Source organism: Manacus candei, unplaced genomic scaffold (genome assembly GCF_025592945.1).
Source record: "Manacus candei isolate 608988 ecotype Guabito, Panama unplaced genomic scaffold, ASM2559294v1 h1tg000021l, whole genome shotgun sequence".
Lineage (NCBI taxonomy): Eukaryota > Metazoa > Chordata > Aves > Passeriformes > Pipridae > Manacus > Manacus candei.
This window is the reverse complement of record NW_026138069.1, coordinates 5,623,703-5,648,382: the sequence shown is the minus strand read 5'-3', so window position 1 is coordinate 5,648,382 and position 24,680 is coordinate 5,623,703. Positions and strand designations below refer to the sequence as shown.

At 37.4% G+C, this 24,680-nt stretch overlaps 1 long non-coding RNA gene across 1 annotated transcript; it reads right to left on the bottom strand.

Moving 5' to 3' along the window:
- Positions 1 to 1,703: 1,703 nt before the first annotated feature.
- On the bottom strand, positions 1,704 to 16,387 carry LOC127470481 (uncharacterized). The gene is made up of 3 exons (XR_007904314.1): positions 16,227 to 16,387; positions 15,050 to 15,126; positions 1,704 to 1,758 (listed from the first exon to the last, which is right to left on the bottom strand). It is a non-coding gene; the product is annotated as an uncharacterized LOC127470481 (long non-coding RNA).
- Between the last annotated feature and the right edge of the window lie 8,293 nt (positions 16,388 to 24,680).

The following is a 24,680-nucleotide window of genomic DNA, read 5'->3' as shown; positions in this document are numbered from 1 at the left end:
ATAACCAGATTTGCATGACCCACTTCTAGTTTTCAATGGAGCAAATTGTATGCTGCATAGACGTAGCTTTAACGATGTCAGAAGAAATCTACCTACCATCCTAATTCTATACAGGCTTATGGATGATTGCAGCAAAAGGCTGAACATAATTCTGACAATGTCTTTGTGTGTTCATTTACCTAGTGAACATCAACACACAAATCTTAGTGAAATAGTGAATTATTCACTTATTTTTAATGGAATAATTCCACTCAAATCAATGGAACTAAACAATATAACCCAATGGGGAATCTATCAATGGTGTTCCTAGAGTCACTTTAACTTGTTTTATTTAAATAGCATGCAGGGTTTTTTCCTTTTTTGTTATTAGTGCAACTATATAATTTTCTTGTATATCATACAAATTCAGAATGTTAGTTTTACATAATCCTGTTTCTGTGGAAGTAAGATGATAGAATTTTTTTTTAATTGGTGCATTTTATATGAATACAAATTCGTGTCCACGTATTTTCCATAATATATTTGTGCATCCATCTGGTAATCTACCAGACCATAACAGATGAAGCTCCACAGGGTTCTCAGGAACGATGTTGCATGACAGCAAGCTACCACCACCAGAACAATTAATCTAGTGTGCACCTTCTCCCCACCTTTCAGAGATGAGTCTGGAAGGTTCTATGAATTGGTTTGGTTACATGAGGCAGCCCATGGGTCCCTCATGTCATTACCAAGGCATCCCCTCAGGTCTTCAGGCACAACCCGGGGAGTGGAATGTGCTATACATGTACATATAGTACATGTACATATAGTAGATAGGTACAGTAAATCCAACAATGCCAGAAAGCACTGGACCTGATACATCTGGGCAGATGAGTTGAAATGTATACTTGTCACGATGAGATGGAGAGGTAGTGTTGTGTTTGGATTGTACTACAGATCAGACACCATTCAGACACCATTTAATGCATTATGGTATTTTTAAACTTTATGGGAGGCATCCAGTCTATTCTCATCATTTCCTTATGTTTTTTTACCATGTTACTGAAGCCAGCACTTAGCAAAGGAATCAAGATTTGTCTCAACAGTGAAACGGGTTTCCTAGGCTGCTCCTGCTCTGTCTAAATTTCTGGAACTCTGGTAAGGAGCACTATGAATCTGCATAAAGTATTAAAAGAACTCCATCTGACAACATTTCCCACAAATAGCTTGGGCAAGTTATTTATGGCCTCACAGACTCCTGTCATGGCTAATGTCAGTGATTAGCTAAGATGATCCCTTGGTACTCTAGCAACAGGTCTGACTGCCTAATAGGAAAGCATTCAAATCTATGTCATGGACATTGATTCTGTCACTTCAGAACAAGCTTTCACAGCATCAAAGTATTCCCCGTTGCCAGAACGCTGCCACTTTCTCCAGAAAATGGACTATCTCATGATTTACTCTTCTCAGCAATGATCAGTTCCTTTGGGCCTGACCTGTGCTGCCATGCATACCTGAAGAACATTAAAGATCATATTGTGGAGATATAAGGAAACTGATGTACAAGCTACTAAGTTGTTTGTTTTGTTTGTTTTTTTTTTAATTCAATAGGCATTCCATATTGGGCAGTTAAAAATCTCTGCAACATAGTTTCCAAACATCTGAGACCCAGCATTAAGCTCTCATACCACATTTTCTCGTAACCATCTCATATACAATCTACTTGTAATCCACAATGGGAGAAGCTCATAGGACTGTAGCGATTAATGCACAGAAAATCTGAAAAGGAAAATATACCTTTAAATAAACAAGAAAATAAGTCAAGCAAAACAAAGAGTACATTCCCCATTGTTTGCCTCTGTCACCTGGATACAACTCTAAAGGCAAGGGATTTTCATGTAAACTGCTAATGAATTTCCTAGGAACCAAGGTTCAACAAAGCTGAAAAGCATCTGTTCAGTTTCAGTGAGACTTGAATACACTGGGTAACCTCTTGAGAACTCCTGATACATCTTTGGTATGGTTAAAAGAGAAGAGAAACAAAACTGAAGGAGTCAGCTAGATGACTAAATATTTTTATGCACCTGTTTTAAAATCCCAAATCCTTGCTGAGTTATGAAAAAGACAATCTGTTAGTTTGACCTGCACTGAACTGAACATTTTCAGAGCTCGTTGATATAAACATTCTCAAGAGTTAATTGGCATCCACATTGCACCAATTCAGTAACTGAGGAATGCTACAACATAGGACAAGTCTCCATTATATCTCATTTCATACAAGTCCACCATCCATCATTCCACAATGAAATATAAAAAAATTGCACAACTACAGTTGGTAGTACCTACATATTTCCATTCCTAGAGAGGAAAAAATAATGCTTTATTTAGGCACAGACCACACAAAGAAAAAAGACTGCCAGAAAGTCAGAAAATTGATCAGTGTATGCTCTCAAAGGACCTTGAGCTACTAAGGTTTTTGACAATATAAGAGCAGTGAGGTGCCGAGGCTTTACAGGACTAGTCACATCTTGGATAGGTTCCATTTGGCTCCAAGCAAAAAGGCACTAAGACTCGAACATCTGTATGTATGAAAATGAAACAAAGCATTTGTCAATACTGAGAATATATCCAGTATAAAAACTGATTTAATTAATTTCTAAACAAAGAAAGTGTGTGCATAAGCCAGAAGACCAAAGATATATCTGTGCCTTCCTGTTAACAATGCATACCAAGGACCAACTACTTGACCAAAGGAAAAGCCTTTTGTAGATATCATTGTTCCCATCAAAGATCAGACAGACATCATCTTCTTTGCATTATAAGACATTACTTTGTCAAAGAAAGTCCAAAGACATTTGACATTACTTTGTCAAAGAAAGTCCAAAGCAGCTACACTATATTCTAAATATTTTTCTAGGGGAATTTTATATGCATAGTGCACTCCACCAACTGTTCCAAAAATGGGAGTCTGGGCCACTTAGTGTGAGATAGATAACATATAATTCTCTAGAACTGGACTATTTTTTGGTTTGTTTGTTTTTTGGGTTTTTTTCATTTGTTTGGTGGTTTTGGGGTGGGTTTTTTTTGTTGTTGTTGTTGTTTTGTTTGGGTTTTTTTTCCTTTTTGACAGAGTAGAACAACAGGAAGTAAACAAAAAAGCTGCTCTATGTGAACTCTCACCCAAAAAGTGTGAGAGCATAATAGCCTTACTTCCTAAATTTAGTTAGAACTGTACTCTGTATAAAAGATGAGGAAGAACAGTGTTAGTTATATTGGTAGATTAGGGCATCATCCTTCATTTTGGACAATCACAGGAAGTCATTTGCTGACATAAGGAGTAATGTTGCAAACAAAATGTCTGTTTGTGTGACATGAACCTGCAATAAAAGATGGGAAAGGCAAATTTCTTCTTCATACCCTTAAGAAGCAACACACCACTAAGCCAGCCATGCCAACATAATATGGCAAGTGCCAATGTTGTTCCAGAGATTCTGAGAGTCAGAACACACAAAAATATCAAGTGACCACTTATGCAGAATTACAATTGAATTGTCCGAAAGTACAATTAAAAGTAATTGTATTTGTAATCCGAAACCTATCTCTGAAGGAGCCCATCTAAGAAATGTTTAGAAAGATTATTCAGAGCAGAGGGCAATGGTAACAAGATGTTTTTGTGCATTATGTGATTATAAGTGGGCAATAGAATACTTTAAAGTAATCTGCAGTAATCACTCCAACTGTAGAAGAACTGACTGAAACAACCTTAATGTCTAACTCTCTGGGTGCAAGACCATACAAAAGACCAAAGAAATAAAGGGAGTAACGCCTCTTTCAGGAAGCACTAGATGAAGATGGCATTTTGGTAGCCAGGCAATAAAAATTTCTATTTGTTCCAGAAATAGAAACTTTTTCCTGATTTCTGTGCTGCAGAGGAATGGGTAATACATGTACTAGTTCAACTAGTTTAACTGAAAAAATCTATCAGCCTACCACAACCCTGTAACGTGCTGCATATTCTTCTGAAGTTTAGCTTAGACCAATATGTCCACATTATTTTCATTAAAATATCTATTATGTCTCATTAAAAAATGTGTTTTCACACCCATGCCCAGATTAGCTAGACACATAAATCTAATTTAAATACAGTAAGAATCACTATGTCTACAAAGAATCACCAGAAATCATTTAAAAAAAATGCAGTGTAAAATAATAGAGACAAAGACCCAAAGGGACAGTATGATCTTAAGATACCATTTTTACATTGACGTCTTTTGTATATACAATTTTTTTGTACCTCATCTGTTATGGAAGGGAAGTAAATATGACAGGAAAACATTCCGGTTATTATTATAACAATTACAGGCACACCAAGGATGAGGTCTGACTGAAGCTAGTTGTACACTTTCTCTGTGTGACTTCTGTAGGGAAGTCATACAAGACAAAGCCATTCTACAAACTGGCAAAAATAGAAACACACCTAGTGCTGATATTATTTCGCAACATGTATTTTAATACTATTCTTAACATCCTTAATACATCCACTGACATCTATAAAGGTAATAAATTAAAACCTTTCTCTGTATTTAGTTTTTCTTGGCACTGAGACATATGTACTATATGACACTGAAGTCCCTATAGTGTTAATACTTGTTTCTTGAAGCAAAAGAATTCCTATCAGGAAAAAAAAAATCAACCAACCCACACTACTTTTGATTAGAACAGTTTAATCCTAATCCCTTTTCTCTGATCTTGGCAAAGGATTTTTAGCAAGTAACTATATTTAAATAACTACCCAGAATTAATCCTTTTGGTTGCTCAAGGCATGAAGGGAAAGCAGTCAGAAACAAAGAATTCAGAAACATGTTGCAGCTGTTTCATAGAATTCACTATTTATAATTGAAAAGATTCTTTTATTTTCTTTCCTTTTCTTTTTCTTGCATGTGGTTTGAGGGTAACCTTCAACTGCCTTACTTGTCCTTTTCTTTTCACAATAGCAAAGAACCAAGAGAGAGACAGATAGGTAAAAAACATTTTCAGCATGAAGCTAAGTGTTTCTGACAGTTTCCAGTGTGCAGCACATGGCTATATGTAGAAAGAAGATTCTTTCTTCTATATAGTTTGGGTTGATTTAATAAAACTGGGGGGAAAAACTTCCTATTTTTAGTCTCAGCAGTAATTGGTTGAAAGCATCAAGCTTATTTCTAGTTTTCAAAAGTAGGAATTGCATGTACTCAGAAAGAATTTTGTGTGGAGCAGTAGTTCCTCCAGTCCTACTTTTCTGTCATAACACTTGATGCTTTCCAGATGCAACGGACCAATTTAACTACAGAACCCCATCCAAGGTGTAAGTAAATAATTTTAGACCCATTTCAAGTAGCAAAAATTGAGCCCAAAAGTACATAAGTCTAGATAAAAAGTAATCACGATGTTGCCCAGGACAAAAAATTCATTGTGTGACATACACGAAATGAGAATATTTAAAATATTTTCAGTGTTATCAGTGTTTTTCCACTCTTCTGCTTACTATTTAGACGTAGAAGTTGAAAGGTCCTCCATTCCTGGTACTCAATGCTATTCACATGACTTTTATATCATCCATAAGCCTTCCAGCAAGGAAGTCAAAGAAGTATGATCAGCAAGTGAATAAAGAGTATCCAGGGAAAAATCATGTTCTTCCTGAACCAAGCAATTAACAGGATCTTGCACGGTTAAATGTAAACATTCTGCCAGATCGATTGTCACTGCAGGGAATTTATGAAATTTGTTTCACACGTTGTATAATCTGTGGGTCCCACAAACATGGCAGAGAGAGACCAATGTTTCTAGTAACACACAAGTAAACTCATACCTAAGGTAGGATGTTATGAAAAGTAACAAAAAAAAATATTAGTAATTGTAAATGCAAAGCTGCTAGCTGCTTTGTCTGCTTGCATTATTTAAGAATGTACCATGACTTTCAATCCATTATACTTATAATAAAACCTTGTCTCTCTACAGTTTAAAACGACACTCAGAAATATTTCTCCTCTTTTTCTGCCTTCTGTAACCGTGTGACATTGCTAATGCAGAAGAAAAATAAAATCCAGATACCAAAGTCATGCTTTGTAGTCTATTAAAGCCCAGCTGTCGGCCAGAGTTAAGGAAATGATTGTGCTGTTTGTGCCATTTCTAATTAATAATAACTAAGGATTAATAAAGCAATTTGGAAAAAGAATGTACCAGGTAAGGATTTATAGGTAGATGAAAGTCATTGTATTGTAAATAATCATGGATAAAATTAAATTGGAGCTAAGACATTTATGGTGCAGCAAAAAAATGTTTAACACATTTTTCAAGCTCTGCATCTCTTGGAAGCATATTATTGGAGGCAGAGGTACCAGAATGTCTCAATTTCATCCCTGACAAATAGTCAGCTCAGAGATATCTGCAATGTTTAACAATTCTCTGCGTTGTTGCAAAAAGCATGAAAACTGATCTAACAGCAGGACTTGTCTCTGTTTATTGTTTATTAAGGCCCTTAGAGGCTTCACAGCATGCTGGGAGAGAAATGGTTTAAGCTTTACAGGAGACAGCCCCAGGAGCTGCCCTCAGGAGCTGCACTTGGCCTACTGCAGGAGGTTTATTAGGTCTTCTAGCAGAAAAAATAATAGAGTCCAGTTATGTTGGTCATGAATTTTTCTGCTATAAACAAAGGAAAGAGCAATTCCCCATTTACCTTCGAAGGCAGATCAGTCAGCACAAGTATGAAAATGTTCAGGTCTAAGGAAGTGTGTGCCACTGTCACCCAGAGCCCATCTCACTCCACAGACCTTCTCCAGGCTGCAGTTTCTTACATCCATACTCTAAACATCCTTAAACCCACTGTTTAGTCCTGGATTACCTGTCCACATGTCTGACATGCAGCATCAGCTCAGCCTGGGTGCCTAAATTAAACTCATCCCACACACATCACTTGTAGATGCCTGTGGCTCCTCTCCCAGGGCAGCTTGCAGCTGGGGCTTCACGGGCTGCTTCGCAAACCCTGAAGATGCAGATTGCCCTTTCACAGTGCTGGGCACCCCCAGCAGGCTACAGTGGAGGAGCTGGGGGTGCCCCAAGTAGAGGGGAGGCCTTGAGCTTCCCCAGGCTGCTGGAGGGGAGCAGCCATGGAGCTGTGAGCCTGGCACGGCAAGCCAATCCCTCAGGTGCAGAGACTGAGGGCTTTGGGGTTGTGGGAGAGCAACATCTTCGTGTCAGGCACAGCAGGAGCCTATACTGATGATGAGTACAACACTTTGAGCCCAACCATGGGCACAGTCTGCGCTGTGAACAAAGAGCACTTGGTAACATCCTTAGGCCTTGCTCTTAACCTCTCCTCAATCTCAGACCGCAGACAGAGCCCAAGACTGCAGCCCCTGTCACACCCTAGTTTCTTCTCTCCCTCTGAGAGATGGTTCCTGGTTCACCAGAACTGTTATGGAACAGTTCAGGAGCTAGAACTGTCTTTGTAGTCACTGAAAAACCGTAAACTTTTCCTTGCAGCAATGTGTACTGGTCACAGCCAGTGTAGCATAATAGTGCCCTCAGGAGCCTGACGGGTATATTGTGGCTGGATGAACCCCTCTATTCCTACTCTTACACTGAGGTTTTTATGAGATATTGTTTTCTTTCATGATAAATATTGCCTTAATCATCTATTGCCCTACTGGAAAAAAAAACCAGATATGTATTTGACGAAAAAAATGCAAAACCAATATACTTTATAGAACAGACTGCATGGCAATATGGAGCTGCCTTCACTCAACACCTTGCTAATCTGTCTGCACCAGGGCCCTAATTTCCTTCTTGATATACAATCCTATACCTTTCACTGGTACATAGATGTTTTACCATAGTGCCTGAGTGCCCAAAAACAGGTTTTACAGGCACCTAAGTGGTTCTCTGCCATCCCTTGGAAATGGGATCATATTCTCCAGTCAGTGAAATTGTTTGTTTTTAAACATCTCATTTTTAAAAAAAATAAATTTAAAAAAAAATTAGAAATAAAAATTCTAAAAGCACACAGATTCTGATTTACTGACTGCCAAAGAGTTATGGAACATTTAGTCCTTGGAACAGTGAGTCCTAGTTTCTTCTGTGGTTTATTTATATTTTTATATACATACGCAAACACACACATATGCACAGAATAATAGAGCCTTGTGGCTAGGAGACTGCACAGTTCCAGTTTGAATAATGAAAAGGTAATGCTTCAGGAAGGATTAGCAGAAGAGTTCAGATTGGCCTTATCAATATCTATTCATATGTCCACTGTATAGAAGTGGGACAGAAGTATTCATCATTACAAGTGTTAAGTTTCTGGAATTATTTTCACAAGGAAGAGAAGTTTTATGTAATTTAAAGGTGAATCTTTACACATATGATAAATCTTAACCATGCATTGATAGTAAAGAGCAGTAATAAATCTGCAAAGAATAAATATTTTTATTTTTTTGTTAACCTTGAAACCTACATTAAGGAAACACATTGTTGTTTAGGTTACTCCATTTTTCAGGGACAGTTGTAATTGTGCTACGGTGATTTTTGCCTTTTTCTTTTTCCTTGATCTCCCTGTTTACAAAATAAATGCTCAGACTGTCAGCTGCTTACATTAATTCTTTACAGGACAACAGGATAAGAATCAAAGCAAACAGTTTCTTTCTTTGATTAGACATACACCAAACACAGCTGTAGTTCTACCTTTTGATTATCTCCCTGCTTCAATTTCATTTGGAGGATAACTTGTGTTAAAAACAGAATAGATCGCTTTGCTAGATGATACACATTATGAATACATTTTTGTCTTTTAGAAATAGCTACTGATTCTTAGCATAAAATTACCCAAATATCAAATATAGGATTAAAAGATAGGTTGGAGGGGAATAGTGTGGTCAGTTTAAGTAAGACTGATATTTGTCTTAGTAAATTTCTTATCCTCTATGCCATCTTAAATATATTTTAAAATGTAGGTCAAACAAGCTCTTTCTTAATCTGTATGTATCAGTTCACAGAATCTCAGAACTGCAGAGTCACAGAATGGCTGAGGTTAGAAGGGACCTCTGGAGATCATCTTATCTAACACCACTGCTTAAGCAGGGCACATAGACTGTGTTTGGACACCTTTTGAATATTTCTAAGAATGGGGATATTCATTTTCTCAGAGGAACTTGTCCCTGTGCCCAGTAACTCTGGCAGAACTTGCAGGTTAGCTTTGAATATTAACCAAATTTCTGGGGTCCCTCCTCCCTTGAGGGCCTTATCCCATTGTGGTGGGGGGAAACAGTTTTTCCCCCTGCAGTTATAAAATGGTAAAACCCCAAGGGGTGGTGACCCTTGAAGTTTTGAAGTTTTACCCAATGAGCGCTTCTGCAAAATATAAACATATCACACTTAGAACGGAAGAAAAGGGTAGTTGTAGTTTGGTGGTAGAAGTGGTAGCCATGTTCTGAGGCCACGAGGAAGGGGCTCGGAGCCCCTTGGGGCCTCTGGGCCCCCCCCCAGCCCCGGCTGGGGGGGGCTGCAGGGACTTGGAACAGCATAAGGCTGGGCTAAGTACCTGTAGCTGAAAGCCAAAGAAGTTTTCTCCACCGTGAGTGAGCAGAGACAGAGCAGCAGCAGCGTCCAGAGATTGTGGCTAAGAGCCAGCAGAAGATAAGCAGCAGAAACAGCATGCAGCTGAACAAGGAAGACACAGAGTTGTCTGAGAGAGCCGAGAGAGAGAGAGAGAGAGCAGCAGAGAGAGAGGAAGTTAGGGTAAGAACTGAAATAAAACCCCCAAACTCCTTTTGTGACCTTTCCTAAGTGGAAAGGATGGACTCCTACTGAATGGAAGTCCTAAAACTGCATCAGCACTGCAGAGAGGAGCTAAAAAGCTCAGAGAAAGAATGCGGAGGGGGTGACCTTGCCCCTCCCCACCACCCCGGTTCTTGAGACAGAGCACAGAGCTCTGTAGGGAACTTGAATCCCCTGAAGATAAGGACCGTCACGAAGACCCCTGCGCTTCGTTATATGATGTGGTGATAGCGCCCTTTGTCCTGGGAAATGCAGCCCACGGAGGAAGACCCTCGTTTGAAGACAAGTGGCCGAGGGGCTTGGATACCCTTCATGTGTGCTGGCAGAGATCCAGCTGCTGCATGAGAAGAAGAGTGAAACAGATAGACCTGCTGCCCTAGAGACATTGCTGCTCTGAGAGTGAAAAGGATCTTTCCTTTTCACTCCCTCCTGGACTTTTATTTGGAGGGGAAAAGAGATTTGATCCATTGTAAATACTTTTATGTCATGCAGAGATAGCTAAGATTGTATAAAATGTATTGTAGTATTTATTTATACAGTCACTGTAATATGTATTCCCTTTCCCCCATTTTGAGTCTTGTGTGGTTGTCTGGAAAAAAACCATGTCACATTGGGTTGAGATGTGGGAGGGGGCTTAGACTAGGGAATTAGATTTTGGGACTCTCAAACCATGACACCCATGAAACTCTTCCAAATAGATCCTTAAAAAGGCTAAAGTCTGTTCTCTGAAGTCTAGGGTTGTGAAATTGCTTTTTGCTCTACTCTGTCTTCCCAGAATCCCAAAGTCCAACATTGCGTGGTCACTGCAACCAAGGCTGCCTCCAACCTTTGCAATTCCAATAAGCCCTTGTCTGTAAGCATGAGATCCAGCAGAGCATTTCAGCTCATTGGCTGCTTTGTCACTTGGGTCAAGAAGTTGTCATTGATTCTCTCCAGGAGCATCCTTGATTGCTTATGCCCTTCTGTGTTGTTCCTTCAGCAGATACCAGGGTGGCTGAGGTCCCCCAAGAGGTCCAGTGGCCTTGGCCACTTATTCTTCCTGATCAGGTGGCCTTAGCAGACACAATGTGCATATTGATTTGTTCTTTAACCCTTACTCATAAGCTTTCAGACAGCTCACCATCGATCCCAAGGCAGAACTCCAAGCATTCCAGTTGTTCTCTCACAAAAAGGCCAGCTTCCTCTCACCTTCCTGGCCAGTTTCTCCTGAAAAACCTGTATCCCTTGACTGCAGCTCACTAGTCATGGGAGACATCCCACTAAGCCTCTGTGATTCAAACAGGACTGTAGCCCTACAACTGCACACAGATCTCCTCATGTTTATTCCCCATGCTGTGTGCATTAGCATACAGGTACTTCAGAGAGGCACCCCAGTATGCTGATTTCTCAGAGAAGGTTGGGAGAGTGATGGTGTTTGCCCCAGAATAGGCACTTTTTTGCTTAAATGAAAATGCAGGAGATGGTCCTGCTTAAGCTTTGACTTGATGATTTTGTGTTTACCTCATTCTGGGTCCTTTGCTTGTCAGTCCAGTCCCTAACCCCCTTACAGGTCTGCTGCTAACCCAGCAGACTTGGTTATCCCACTCTTATATTAAGAGAAACAAATTTGAAAATTATGTGCACAGAGCAGTTAGAACTATCTGGATTTTGTGTTTATTAGCTCATTTTACTATTTATTTGTAATTTAACTAATTCTAATGCAAAATGTACTTGTCTGTACAGAGTGACTTTTAAAAGCAGATACTATCATTATTTCAGCCTAATCTTGTTTCATAAAACACCAAGAAAACACAAATGATAATAAGAGAAGCATCGTTAGCCAGTCACTTCTTTTACAAAACAAAATCTTGGACCAGATGTTCAGTTGGGCAAAACAGAGAAACTATGTCATTTATTTTATCTGGGTATGTACTCATGGATAGCAGTACAGTTCCACAAATTTACATTAGCCCAAAAATCTGATTTTCCTACTCCTTTCACCCTAAGATTCCCATTGTTTTTTTCTCTCTGGGTATAGACTATTTAGACAAATTTTTTGCCAGCCCTCTAAAGAGGGAACAAAGTCGGGTGCTGATAGAATAATACCTCACACAAGAAAATGAAGAGAGATGTATGCAGTTTGCTCCATTAGGAAAATACACAGTTTCCAGCTTTGGCATGATTCTCCAATCAACAGTAATAGGCAAAGTAGTGAGGGTCTCCCATTCAGTAAGAGCTCATGGTAACTTCAGGTCAGGACTCAGGCAAACAGAATTCAGAATTTAAAACAGAAAATGTATAAGAGGGTTGTCATTTTGCTATTCCGGAAGGGCTCTACCCACATTTGTTACAAGCGTGCTGGTGGTTAAAAAGGCCAATACAAGATAGTAATTATGAGATTTGTAATTACCAGTAGACTGATTCCACTACCTGAAAGGCGTCTGAAAGAAAGCTGTAGCAAGGTATTTCCACAAGGGCATGTAGTGATGGGATAAAGGGTAATGGCTTTAACCTGAAAGAGGTCAAGGTTACATTAGAAAATTAGGAGGAAATTCTTTACTGTGAGGATGGTAAGGTGCTGGAACAGGTTACCCAGAGAAGTTGTGGATGCCCCAGCCCTGGAAACATTCAAGACCACGTTGGATGGAGCTTTGAGCAATCTGCTCTAGTGGAAGGCTCCCTGCCCATAACAAGCAGACTTGGAACTGGATATCTTTAAAATCTTTTCAACACAAATCATCCTATCATTCTGATTCTGTGAATTCCACATGTGTCTATTGCTAACTCTTGTGATGAGAAAACATTACATTTGGAATAGGAAAGTAAACGGAACATTATAAAGCCAGGAATATTTTTTTCATACTTATTTCATTCTTCAGTTGTCAGAGTTTTATCATCATTGTATTAAACAGAAATACTAGGCAACGTAGAAAAGCACCATTTCTTCAAGAATGTCACCTGAATCACAAATGATACTACAACAAGCCAATTGTTTTAGCTATAGGGAAGACTTTTTGGTAAAGAGTAAAGGAGGAAGTCAAATACAAACTACATTTTTCTGTAAGAGAACCAGTTTCTACTAATACATAGGTAAATAAGGAGCGCATAATGAACTTTCTTCATGGGGGATTTTTAAAATGTCATTACAGTTGTTAATTGCTATGAACTTGCACTTCATGCACTTCAGTGTAAAGAAGGTGAAGTACTGTTTGCTACAAGACACAGGGGAACAGGGAACAGAAATTAGGAATTTGGACCTTAACAACCTGTGCTTGAGGAAAAGTATAAAATTAGGTTTTCATGATCTTTCCAATCTTGCTTACATTCAAAGTATTCAACTCATCTGAGAAACAACTCTGGGATTCATTGAAATGTTTATTTGTATAAGGTCTACTTCATGTGACCAAAGGAATTAAAATCATCTTCATGATTTGCCAAGTACATGAGGCCCTGGGTAATTTTCTTTGTTGCTAAATATAACATAACTCCATAAATTCTTTAACATCGTGCTGTTATACTAGAAGTGGGTTACCAAAAAAATTAATCCTTCCAGGTATTTCATGGCTTGTCTATGGCATGTAGGATGCTTTCAAGGTAAGCATTTTTCTGATAAAGCATTAACAGTAAGATCTGTGCTAAATTTATGCTGTTGGCTCAATTTCCAAAAAGGTTTATTTTACAAAAAAATAGAACTCAAGTGCTACTGTTCTACAACATTTCTCTAACATTATTGTGGGTCACTGACATGATACAGAAAACTATGATTTCATGTCAGCAGGGTTAAAATTTCAGACTTGAATAAAATGTTTCAGTCAGAGGGGATAATACTGTCAATGAACAAAAAGACATTTTCATTTATCTTATCTGACGGTAGAAAATATACAGAATAAGAAAGTACCACAGGAGCACTTGCTAGCACCATTACAACTAAAGAGGACTTTCACACCTGGGAATGCTTTAAGTATTGTACTTCTTACATGGATTCATTTCCCTTGCAATTACCTTTAAGTTGTTCTATCATTTTGGCTGCTTCCAGTAGCTATTCAACTAATGCATGCCCTCTGCCTCTCTTAGTCTACCTTTCGCTTACATTAAAATATGTGATTTAGTTGCATCAGAACATTACTTGATGTACTCTGGGGTCAGAATTAAGCCTTTGTTCTATACAAAAAAAGGAGCACATAAATAAAAAATACTTGAACAGGTTTTCCATTCTGAAAAATTAAAAAAATGGTTGATAACATAGCATAGAAACAAATCAGATTTATAGGTACGAGATCTATACCTGGTAAAATGTACAATATTTTTAATCTTTGCTCAGTGAAATTGTTCCCAACTAAATCTTTGTATATTCAAACTTACCACCAAAATGACAATATTTTTTTTTTCTGTACTATCCCTGGCACAGCCTGATAGCAAATTTTACGGATTGCTCTATTGCTTCCAATTAAGTGTTGATATAAAGCTCAATCTTCTACTCTGTTACTCCTTATTTGCAGTCATAGATTCACAATCATTTAATGAAAAAAAAAAAAACTATGAAGAGGAGAATTAGATAGTAAAAATGCTGGTAAAAATTAGGAACTCAAACCTTAAATTGTGTTTATGTTTTCCTATTTAAAATGTGGACAGAAGAGTTTCCTGGAGTCCACGTCTAGGAGTGGTATTTTGGTCTCCTCTCACATGTGTATTTCACTGTATGTTATTTCACCTAAATCAATTTATTTAGGTACACTCCTACCCCTAATCAGAAAGTTATCATGAGCTGCTGAAAATACTAATACCACTGCTAACCCAAACCTTCACAAATCATATACAAGTTGGCTTAAAATCTGTTAGGTTTAAAAAGTATCATGTGTGGACTGATTTTTTTTTCATTTGTTGTTAGGTTTTGAGAATTAGTATAAATTTTCATAATTTATTTTTATACTGTCAGTTTGTATTTGCTGTGCTTACCATGCCCTCTCCCACCAGATTAACCGTTCTTGGATTATATACAGACACTGAATCCACTAAAGGAGAGGAACTGCCTACTAAGACTAAGTATTCTACATTCCCAGGTTTTACAGAAGAGATCAGTCCAATTTGCTTTACTGCCTTAGGAATGAGCTTAGATTTAAACTTGACCTTCTGAAAATCTACAGTGATGATAATACTAATACCAGGATTGATGATGTGGGTGATGATGGAAGGCAAAAGTCACTTTGTCTCTTTTTTACAGAGAGATGACAATGGCAGGTACGTAAGTTTTCGTGGCCAAATTGGAATCTGATGTACGCACCCTTTTTGTAATACTCCTTATATGTAGTAATCCATCACTCATGGAAAGGCATGTTCTTGCAGGAGGGAGAAGAAAAGCTACAAAAATAGGTAAAAGGCAAGTTTTCAACAGGACAGATTTTTTGCTGTTAAATTCTTGATACTGCCATCACCTACACTCAGAGCTGTGTCTGTGGAGCTGTCAGAGTACAACTGAAAGAGATTTACAATTAAATACAAATTCATTTTTGATACCTATAGTAGGTTGCAGAAATTGTTGGGAATGTCTAATTAACAAATCTATCTGATAGTTAACAGTGCCGCCATTAAATGTTTTGTACAAATGAAAAAGTTCAGACTTAATTGCAGCAAGCTCAGGTATGAGTGTCAGTGAAGCCATTCAAGCCTGGCTTTTAGCCATGGCAATTTGGGATTCAGCTGCTGGGTAACTACAGGCAACCTCTTTTGTCAACTCCACTGCAAATTCACTGGTGAAGGGAAAAATGCTGTCAAGCAATATTAGAACCAACTCTTGAAAAATTAGAACATTTCCTTGTGAAATGTTCTCAATTCAGCTGTTCTTAACTTTCTACTAATTAGAATGTTACAAAGTTGAAAATAATTAATTTCAAGAAAGAGTTCTCATTAACTTCAGATGACCAGGTCTTTTCTAAAGGCCCCTGAACGATATGCAGTATTAACAACTTAACAATTTGTAAAAAATTACACCTCCAAGGTTAGTTCTGTATGATGATTTTTACTGTATTTGAGTCACACTTTAACAAATTGTTATTTTGTGAAAAAAGTCTTTAGCACATCCCAAAGAGCAGGTAAGAGACATGCTCTAGCTGTTCTGACAAGTTTATTTATTCATGAATTCCTGAGTCGCATTCAAAGATAAACCCCAATTCCCTGAAATATGTAATTTAAAAGCTAACATGAGATCCATAGTAAGTGAGGAAAGACCAGTCTGAACAACAAAGAGATAGAGTGTAAACCTAATGGCATTTAATGCAGCATAAATACTCAGATATTTTAAGACAGATATACTATCTTTTGTACCTATTATAAAGTATATACCTGGAGAAGCTAAAGGGAAACAGTGCAATCAGTGCTAAACAACAATATAAATTCTGGAGAGTTTGCACCAGCTAAACTATGGTCATTCCTTCCATAACATCTTAATTTTCATGACTTACCTCACATAACATCATCATCTTTTAGATTAGCGTCATATGGCAATCTACTAATCATTTCTATACTCAATCATATTGAATAGTTATAATCAAGCTATCTATCAAAAGTGGATTAATTGAAGACATTTGATCCTTTGCTCTGAAAGGAAACTGAAGGAAACAGTCAAGGTAATTCCATGTTTGTTCTGGTAGAAATACTACAGGCAAAAAATAAGAAGCTGTTGAATGCTCTGATCCACAGTAGAGGGAAACAATTTCTATCTTTGCGATTGCCATTTTTTCAGCAAAAACATGAGGTAGATTGTAAACTTTTAACCATTTTTATAACTTAAAAAAATCAAGATTCTGAAAAATGCATCCTTTTCCACCTCTGCTCTTCTCAGATGGATATGTCCTATGCCTTGGATCACCAGGGGCAGTTATAAGGTCTTGGGGCCTTGGCCACAGAACAAGCTTTCTGATTGCTTTGAACACACTCTGCATGGCACCACAGCCTCTGTCACCCTGTAACTGCTTGTGCCACACTCAACTGTGCTGGCAGCATTTGGCAAATGGTGGAAGTGAGATAGAAGCTGTGGGACTGCGAGGTAGTAGCCCTGTCTGACTACTCTTCCTACTTAAGATTTCTACACTTCTTGGGTAAGACTGATTTTTCTTATACAAAACCTGCTCTCAGATGGTGACACTGACCATTGACTATGCAATGGTAGTCTAAATAAAGTTTCAGGAATCTGAACAATTAATGGATGGGCTAATTAGAGTCTACTCATTTGTGACACAGCCAATAAGTGGTTCATAGATAGCTAGTAGAAATAAATGGATTTCTAAAGGGCTAATATTGTGTTTAGCAGAAGAGCAAACAACCAGAGAAAAAACTCAAGAGCATATAATTACAACTGTCATACCGACAAAATACAAGAGTAAACAAAAATTGAGATCAGATAGGTTTGCAATAAGTGTTGAACTAATCACAGCACAAAGTAAAGGTACAAGAGGTTCAGAGTTGTTTATTCAATAAAATTTCGTCTGATGTACTTGAAAGCATAAACACAGAGATTAGTTGTAATGTACTCCAGTGCAGCTGTGCAGAGCCAGTCTTTCTTTGCCACAGCCCCAGTACACATCACCAAGCCATATTGAACTCCAAAATTTAGTGTACTGCTGAGTCTGCAGAGTGATTCGTCAGCACTTTTTTTAAACTTTCTTCTTCCACAACTGTGCAAATTCGAAGTGCTCAAGACCTTCACTCATGTTTCTCCTTTACATCTTTCTTCTCAGAACTATATTCTCATATATTTTATTCTTCATATTTTTATGTATATTCTGCTCCACTAAATTTCCTTCCAGCATGCTCTTGTACTGCAGCCACTTGTCATTTTAAAGAACAAGATTTCCTTTCTTCTCTTACCTTACCTCTTAAAGCTTCCAAATGATCCTGATAAGGGTGGTTTCCCTAAAGGTTGTGTCAAATAGCCTCCAATTTAATTAGTACAGCAGAAGCCTTGTATTTGGGAATTTGTTTGTTCATGTTCTTTCCGATGTTAAGGTTTTCCTTAGCAATAGTCTTGTGTCAGTCTTTGTATCACTTTTACAAGTAATAATTCCCTATAGAAAATGACTGAGTAACTGTGCCTACTCATGGCTGTAGCAGAGGTGAGGCCAGACCTCTGTCTGACAGAATGGCATAAGTGTTTTCTTTCAACACTTCAGTACATAAGGGTCAGATATCTTGAGATCTGAAGGAGCACAGCATATTTGTTCCTTGTACTGCTGTATGCAAGGTAGAAAATTTGTATCCTTAATCCTCCAGTCTTATAAAAATACTTTTATTCCTTCTTTATCTGTCAAGTTTTTCAATATTTTTACTTACTTCCATTTTGATATGACAATAAGAGACAATATATTATAAGTTTCAGCCCTCGATTTTTTCAGCAGGCTTAACCTTAAATGCAGCTTAGGGACTAAATCTTCACTTTAGAGAGAGCAGAAGGATAAGCACTAATAACATATAGAAGATGTTGGTTCTCTTTACAAGGGCTCAAGTCAGTGGCTTCTGCCAAGTGAAGGAAGAAGTTTGATCCATTCCATTCATTTTATACTTACCGATTGAATTAATTTGTTAGTCCTACAATATGGTGGTAGATTTTCCATTTTCAGCACAAGTACTTGCAGTAAGTGTGCTCTTCATTTAGTAAAATGGATCATTAACAATTGATGCAAAGTGGCATAATAGATATTGCTGTTTTTCTTCTGCATCTAGTGTTGGGTTCAACTGGGGATTAAATTGCCTCATATCCCACACATTAATAATTTCTGAGGTTGACATTTATGAGCGTACTATGAAGGATATTTGAGGCTTTCAGATGAATGTCATTTCAGAGATTGTGGATTAGATGTTTACAAATTATTGTATGTACAGATATCAAACCTTTATTGGCAAACAAGAATAAGGTATATATAATGCATATGTAGTGTATATATAATATGTCTATAATATCAGTTAGGGTAAGTTTTCAGCAATAAAAAAATATTTCTATGCTCTCAAGTGTAAATTCACATTAGTCAAAAATATTATCTACTACTTAGTTTAATATTTTTAAAAACCACAAGCAATCCCAGTTTCTTCCTGCAGAGGGAATACAGTTCTGCTTTCGTAACGTAATGGAAAGTACTGATGCATTCCAACAAAGGCATAATTCTTTCTTTTGGTTATTATAATCAACTTCCATAAATAGAGCAAAGCACTAAGATCAGAGTATAATACATGAATTCTGAAGTAGCTGAGATGGACCTGATTATGTTTAAAGAGATATTAACAAGTAAAAAAGAATTGCCTGTAAAACTATTTCTTCATGCTGTAAGGCTGTGTGTTCCACTGAGTAACTGTGCAGTTTCTGCTGACATTCACAATGTTATGTATTCATGTTGGAGACTTTGGGTGAAGTATTGCCCTTTCTGCTACTACTTCAGTGGACCACAATTTGAAATTCAGTTTGTTCTACATTCCTTTTCCACTTTCTCTGTCATCTGGCATTGGCCTGCTCCTTGTGTCTGTCAAGCAGCTCTGTAGCCTGGTACATTTACTTTTCCTTCCAGCATTGCTGGTTTAGCTATTCAGCAAAAGAACTTCTAATTCCAGAACAGGTCAGGTACAGGTAAGTGACTTAGCTGTAATCACGCCTGTGCATATACTGGAATCAAGATTGAACCTCCTGAGTACTCAGAAACCCAGCTATACATTGCAAAACTTGCACGGAAGCTGAGCTGCCATATATTCATTTTCTATGCTTAAACAAACTAGATTAGAACTGCCTCTGGTGTAACATTCCTGCTGGTAGACTGTACACCTGTTTGATGGCAGTCGGGCAGTTCCTGCTCTCTTTAAACAGGAATTCTCTAGCTCACTGTAAATGATATAATATTTTTTCATCACTATTTTCTCTCTTTTTCCTTCTGGTTGTTTAACTCAGGAATCACAACATTAAAGCTGTCCGAAGATACTCTATATGAAGAGTTGCACTACATTACTCCAGACATTTGACCTCGAAGCAAATCTTATCATTTCAATATATTCATGTAAAGCAGAAACAGGGAAAAAGCTCTGAATGTGGTCAGTAAATTATACGTATAAAGTGAGATTAATATCAATCACATCTCATGAAAGAGAGGAGGACACCTGAGATTTTAAGAGACTGTTCATAAAAAACAACCCAGCTAAAATAGTAGTTTTTTAACACCCTCCAAGTGACAAATTGACCAGATGTTGTGTAAAAAAGGAAAAGCAGGAACTGAAAAATGCCAGAGAAAAATATGCTTTCAATTCCATGCTTAGTACACCTAAGGTATGCTCTTACTGCTATAACTTAAGAGGTAGAACCAAAATTCCTATGAAGATGAGCATAGCTATAGAGGAGGGAAACCTCAAATGGACCTCATTAGAACAATTTTTTAAGGTTTTTAGAAACTAACAGTGTCATCTTGAAATTATTCTACTATTATGGGCAGCCAATTTAGAGAATGCTGGCAGGGGGTTGTGATAGCAGAGTTGCTCAGACAAAGAAATAAACATGTTTCTGCATTCCAAGAATCTGCAGGGAAGAGAAAAGCCTGCATAAGCTATTAGAGAATTACAGTAAACAGGCCTTTTGATCACAAGGGCACATATTACTGTTGCAAGGTTAACCATCACAGAAATAGTCAAGGTGTTTTGTTTTTTTTTTTTAAATAGGGTGGAAATGCTATTTTTTTCTACTAGAATTGATACATTGTTATCCATGAGAGGAGTTTGTTTCTAAACAATGGAGAGGGCTTCCATGGTTTAGAGTTTTTCCCCCCCCCCAAAAAAATGAATTGCCGTTTTTGCTAACTAAATTAAAAGGAAGAAATTACAAATTTCATGGCTTGCCCAGTCACTCAAAGTCTAAACTCAGTGGCTCTATGGGTACAACCTGTTTGGTGCAGAGTACTTTCAATACCACATTTTTCCTGTTGTAGCTGATCTCATGTATGACTCATTATGAATAGATAATTCTGTCAACAGTAATAAAATTTCATTATGTGTGTAGTCAGTGTTTTTTTACAGTGTTTGAAGTTATGTGAAGGTTCAAGCTTTTAGTTTCTTTGAGAAACAAATAATATAAAATTTCCATGTCTCATGGCTACAGGGAAGAACTTCACAATCTAAAGATTCAAAAAACAGATCATAAATACTAAAAACAAACAAACAAACAAACTGTGGATTTTTACCTATTCTTATTTTTTTTTTAGAGCTTGGGATTTGACTATGCTGTTAATGCATCAACACAGAAAAGTTTGCAATCACTTTCCAAAAGGTACCAACAGGAAACAGAAGCCCAGACAGTTTGACTTCTTCAAGTTTTCACAGAAAGTTGTAGTCTGACCCTAAATCTGAATCTTCCAGAGCACAAACCAATCACTTATTCACAAGACCATCTTTATGATTTCGGTAATGTTTACTTAAAAAGAAAATTAATAAAAATAACAGTGTGTTATTAAAGCTTCTGGGAATGTTTATTTTACCTTAAAAATATTTACAGTTACATATGCAGTGAAATAAAGAGTCAATAATAAGATGTTAATCCCCAAGCTTAGCAAGGGTAATTTAGAAAAGTTCATATAGAGTATACTTAGTAACATTTCCCAAGATTTTATTTAATTTTAAAATCTGAATTACTTATCTTCATTCACCCCCAAACTGAAACAAAGCACTTCCAGTTTTTGAGCTTACTCTGTTCAGAAGGCAGATAGAAAACGGATCATATTAAAACAAAGTTTGATTATTTTTTTTATTTCAGTGAGCTTTGCACTGCTAACATATACATTTGAAACACATGAGGGCACTTAGAAGAAAATCAGTGTATAGAGCATGGCATGCAGATGTACTCTTTAATATTACTTACAAAAACCAAAATGAAGTGTAGCAGGAGGTGGAGAAACTTGTAGAGATTATGTAAAGGTATTGAAAGTCTCTATATTCATGAACATTTTCTAAGCCCTTTTTTAATATTTCCCATCTGAATATCTTCACAAGGAATTGTCTTTCCTTGGTTACTGCTACCACAGCTCCTACTGTGGGTAAAGTGGTGAAAGGTATATTACATACAGAGAGTATGGAAAGGGCTGAGTTCAAGAATAAAAAGAGGTTTACATATCATGTACTCAGGATTTATAGCACAATTGTCTTTTCAAGAGAGGGTCACTTTGCAATACAATAATTGTTTCATTCATTTTGTGCTGAGTTACAATAGAGAGAGGACTTAGAGTTGATTAAAAATTAAAATGCACTTTATTCAACATAATGGTAAAGTGATGCTGCATAAATGGAATGGACTTTTCCATTTCTCTCATCATAGTCGACTCTCTGGTTTCTTTTCACATGCTGATATTCTTAAATGCCAGATATTTTCTGCAAATTTAAATGTTAAGGATTAAAAGAGATAATTGCTCCCAGGGCTAATGGCCACTATTACATGGATCATGACTGGAACATTCTTCTGCTTCATTTCGTTCTCTGATATTCACTTTCTGTACAGTCAGAAGGTCACCTGCTGTACTCTTATGGCATAGAAATACAACTAAAGTATTTCTTACTCCATAAATTTCATAGAAATATATGATAAAAATAGATTTGTATTGCATAGAAATGTGCCAGGTCTCAGCACATGAAAATTTCCAGAGTTGGACTTCACATGAATAAATCCTTAATGCTAGCAGTAGCTTTATTTGTTATTAAAGACAATCTCCATTTTTTTGTCCCCAGATTAATTCTTGACATTTCATAGTGTAACCACAATTACACAAGGTACAGTGAGTCATAGAATATTAATGACTATTAAGACCACTTTCTCACAGGATTAGGTAATCAGCATAATTTCTCAAATGTAAACTTCTCAACAGTCCAGTCAATTTTTCAGTCCTATACTTACATTCAGGTTCTTTGATAGACCTATTCATTCTAGGCAAGTAAAGCACTTAGCTGGTATTTTCGCCCCGGACACTTCTATTACATATTGTGATTCCATTATATTGATGTCCTGGTTACAGCCAGGACAGGATTAATTTAGCAGTAGTCAGGATGGGGCATGGCTAGGACCTGGATGTTATTCTATAAACTCACGTCCTTTTCTGGAGCAGGGGAAGGGGGTCCCTTCCAGGTCAGGGTAGTGTGGCAGAGGTCAGATATTGTGGGCTTCCCATGGTGTAGTGGTGAGCATTTGCATGTGAATCACTCACTTCTCTATATTAATAATTTTGTTATTAATATTGTTGCTATTACTGTTTGTCTTCTTATTTCATTGCTGTTTCCAGTAAATTTTTATTATCTCAACCCTTGATCTTTACCTTTTGTGCCTCCAATTCTCCTCTCCAACTGGCCACAAGGTGGGGGAACAGGGAGTGGGGAGTGAACGAGCAGTACATGGTTTCACAGATTCATGGAGTCAGAGATCATTCTGAGTGGGAGGGGACCCATGGCAATCATCAAGTTCAGCTCTTGAGTGCAAGGCCTGTGTGGGGATAGAACCCACAACCTTGGTGTTTGGAGTATTTGGGAACACTAAATTGGAGAATACCATTTCTAAACCATGACCTGTGAATATGACTTAAGTTTTTTCCTTCTCCCACAATTTCTATGCTGTTCTTATATGTAATCATTAGATTACTGCCCACCATCTTGTGACATAAAGCAGATTCCTCCCAGTGACAAATTTCATGTGCCTTTATTTTTTTGATCATTACTGTTTTTTGTTTTGGGATATCTACTTCCTACCTTCAGAATCTTCTTACCAAGCATAATTAACATCTCACCATCTTGAGTCTTCTACTTGATGTCATTAATAGTTTTTTTAATATATTGTAGGGAAAACAAAGCTGTTAATTGACATTGATTAGTAGTTAATATTTATTTCCATATAAAAAGGAAAGGTACTACTAGGGGCTTTACTGCTTTATCACTACAAATCACGTCATGAAACAGCAATTTGCAGGTAGGAAAGGAACTACTTGAAATAGATTATATTAACCTACTCTAAGGTCACAGAATATTCATAGTTAGCCCTCTTTCTACTTCCCTTTTACTCAGGCCTCCAATTTCAGGTCAGCCTCGCAACAGTTTTTAAAGTAAAAAAATTTGTTAGCTTATTAAATGGAGCAAGCTTCAACGTGGAAAGATCTGTAAATCACCCTTTTTCATTATAGCCTCTGTTAAAAATCAGAACTTTGTAACAGAGAGGAGGAGAAGACAGAGAGAAAGAATTATATGTGACAGATCCCAGAATCCTCACTTAATGAGTGTATGGTAACAGAGTTCTGAAATCATCAGCATCCACAAGCATTGGTGAGCATAAGTATCATAAAATAATAAAATCAGTCTTTAGTTTAGAGTCAGTGGAAAATATAGATGACAAGACAACAAGCAAAAAAACCCCCAAACCCAGCAATGTGTCTCCCTACACATTCTGGAGTCTCTCACATTAACATTATTTTGTGTGATTCTCTTTCATAGGTTACAGAGCTGAAAACTCAGTTTTTCAGACTCTTTGCACTGAAGCTCAATTTCCATACATTGTTTCTTATTCCCCCTTGCAGCTTTCCATATGAATGAAGTTTTGGATCAACCTATCTTTGTCTTGCCACTGGGATTGTCTTGGATGGGCTTATTCTGCACCATGCTTAGGCTTCTCAGCTGTTTTCACCTGTTCCTTTCACAGCTTAGCAGGCTGTGCCATTTGGAAGAACTTCTCTTGTTTGTTTGACAATATCTGCGTAGGAATAACGTAGAGCATAGATAGCCGTTAATTACTAAGTTTTTGTATATTTTTAAAATTTTGCATGTGGGCCATGATTCTCACATCCATCCACCTAATGGTTCCCTTATATCAAAGGCTTCATATAAGGAAGTATTTCATTGTTTTATCCTCATGCTTAGGATCACAACAT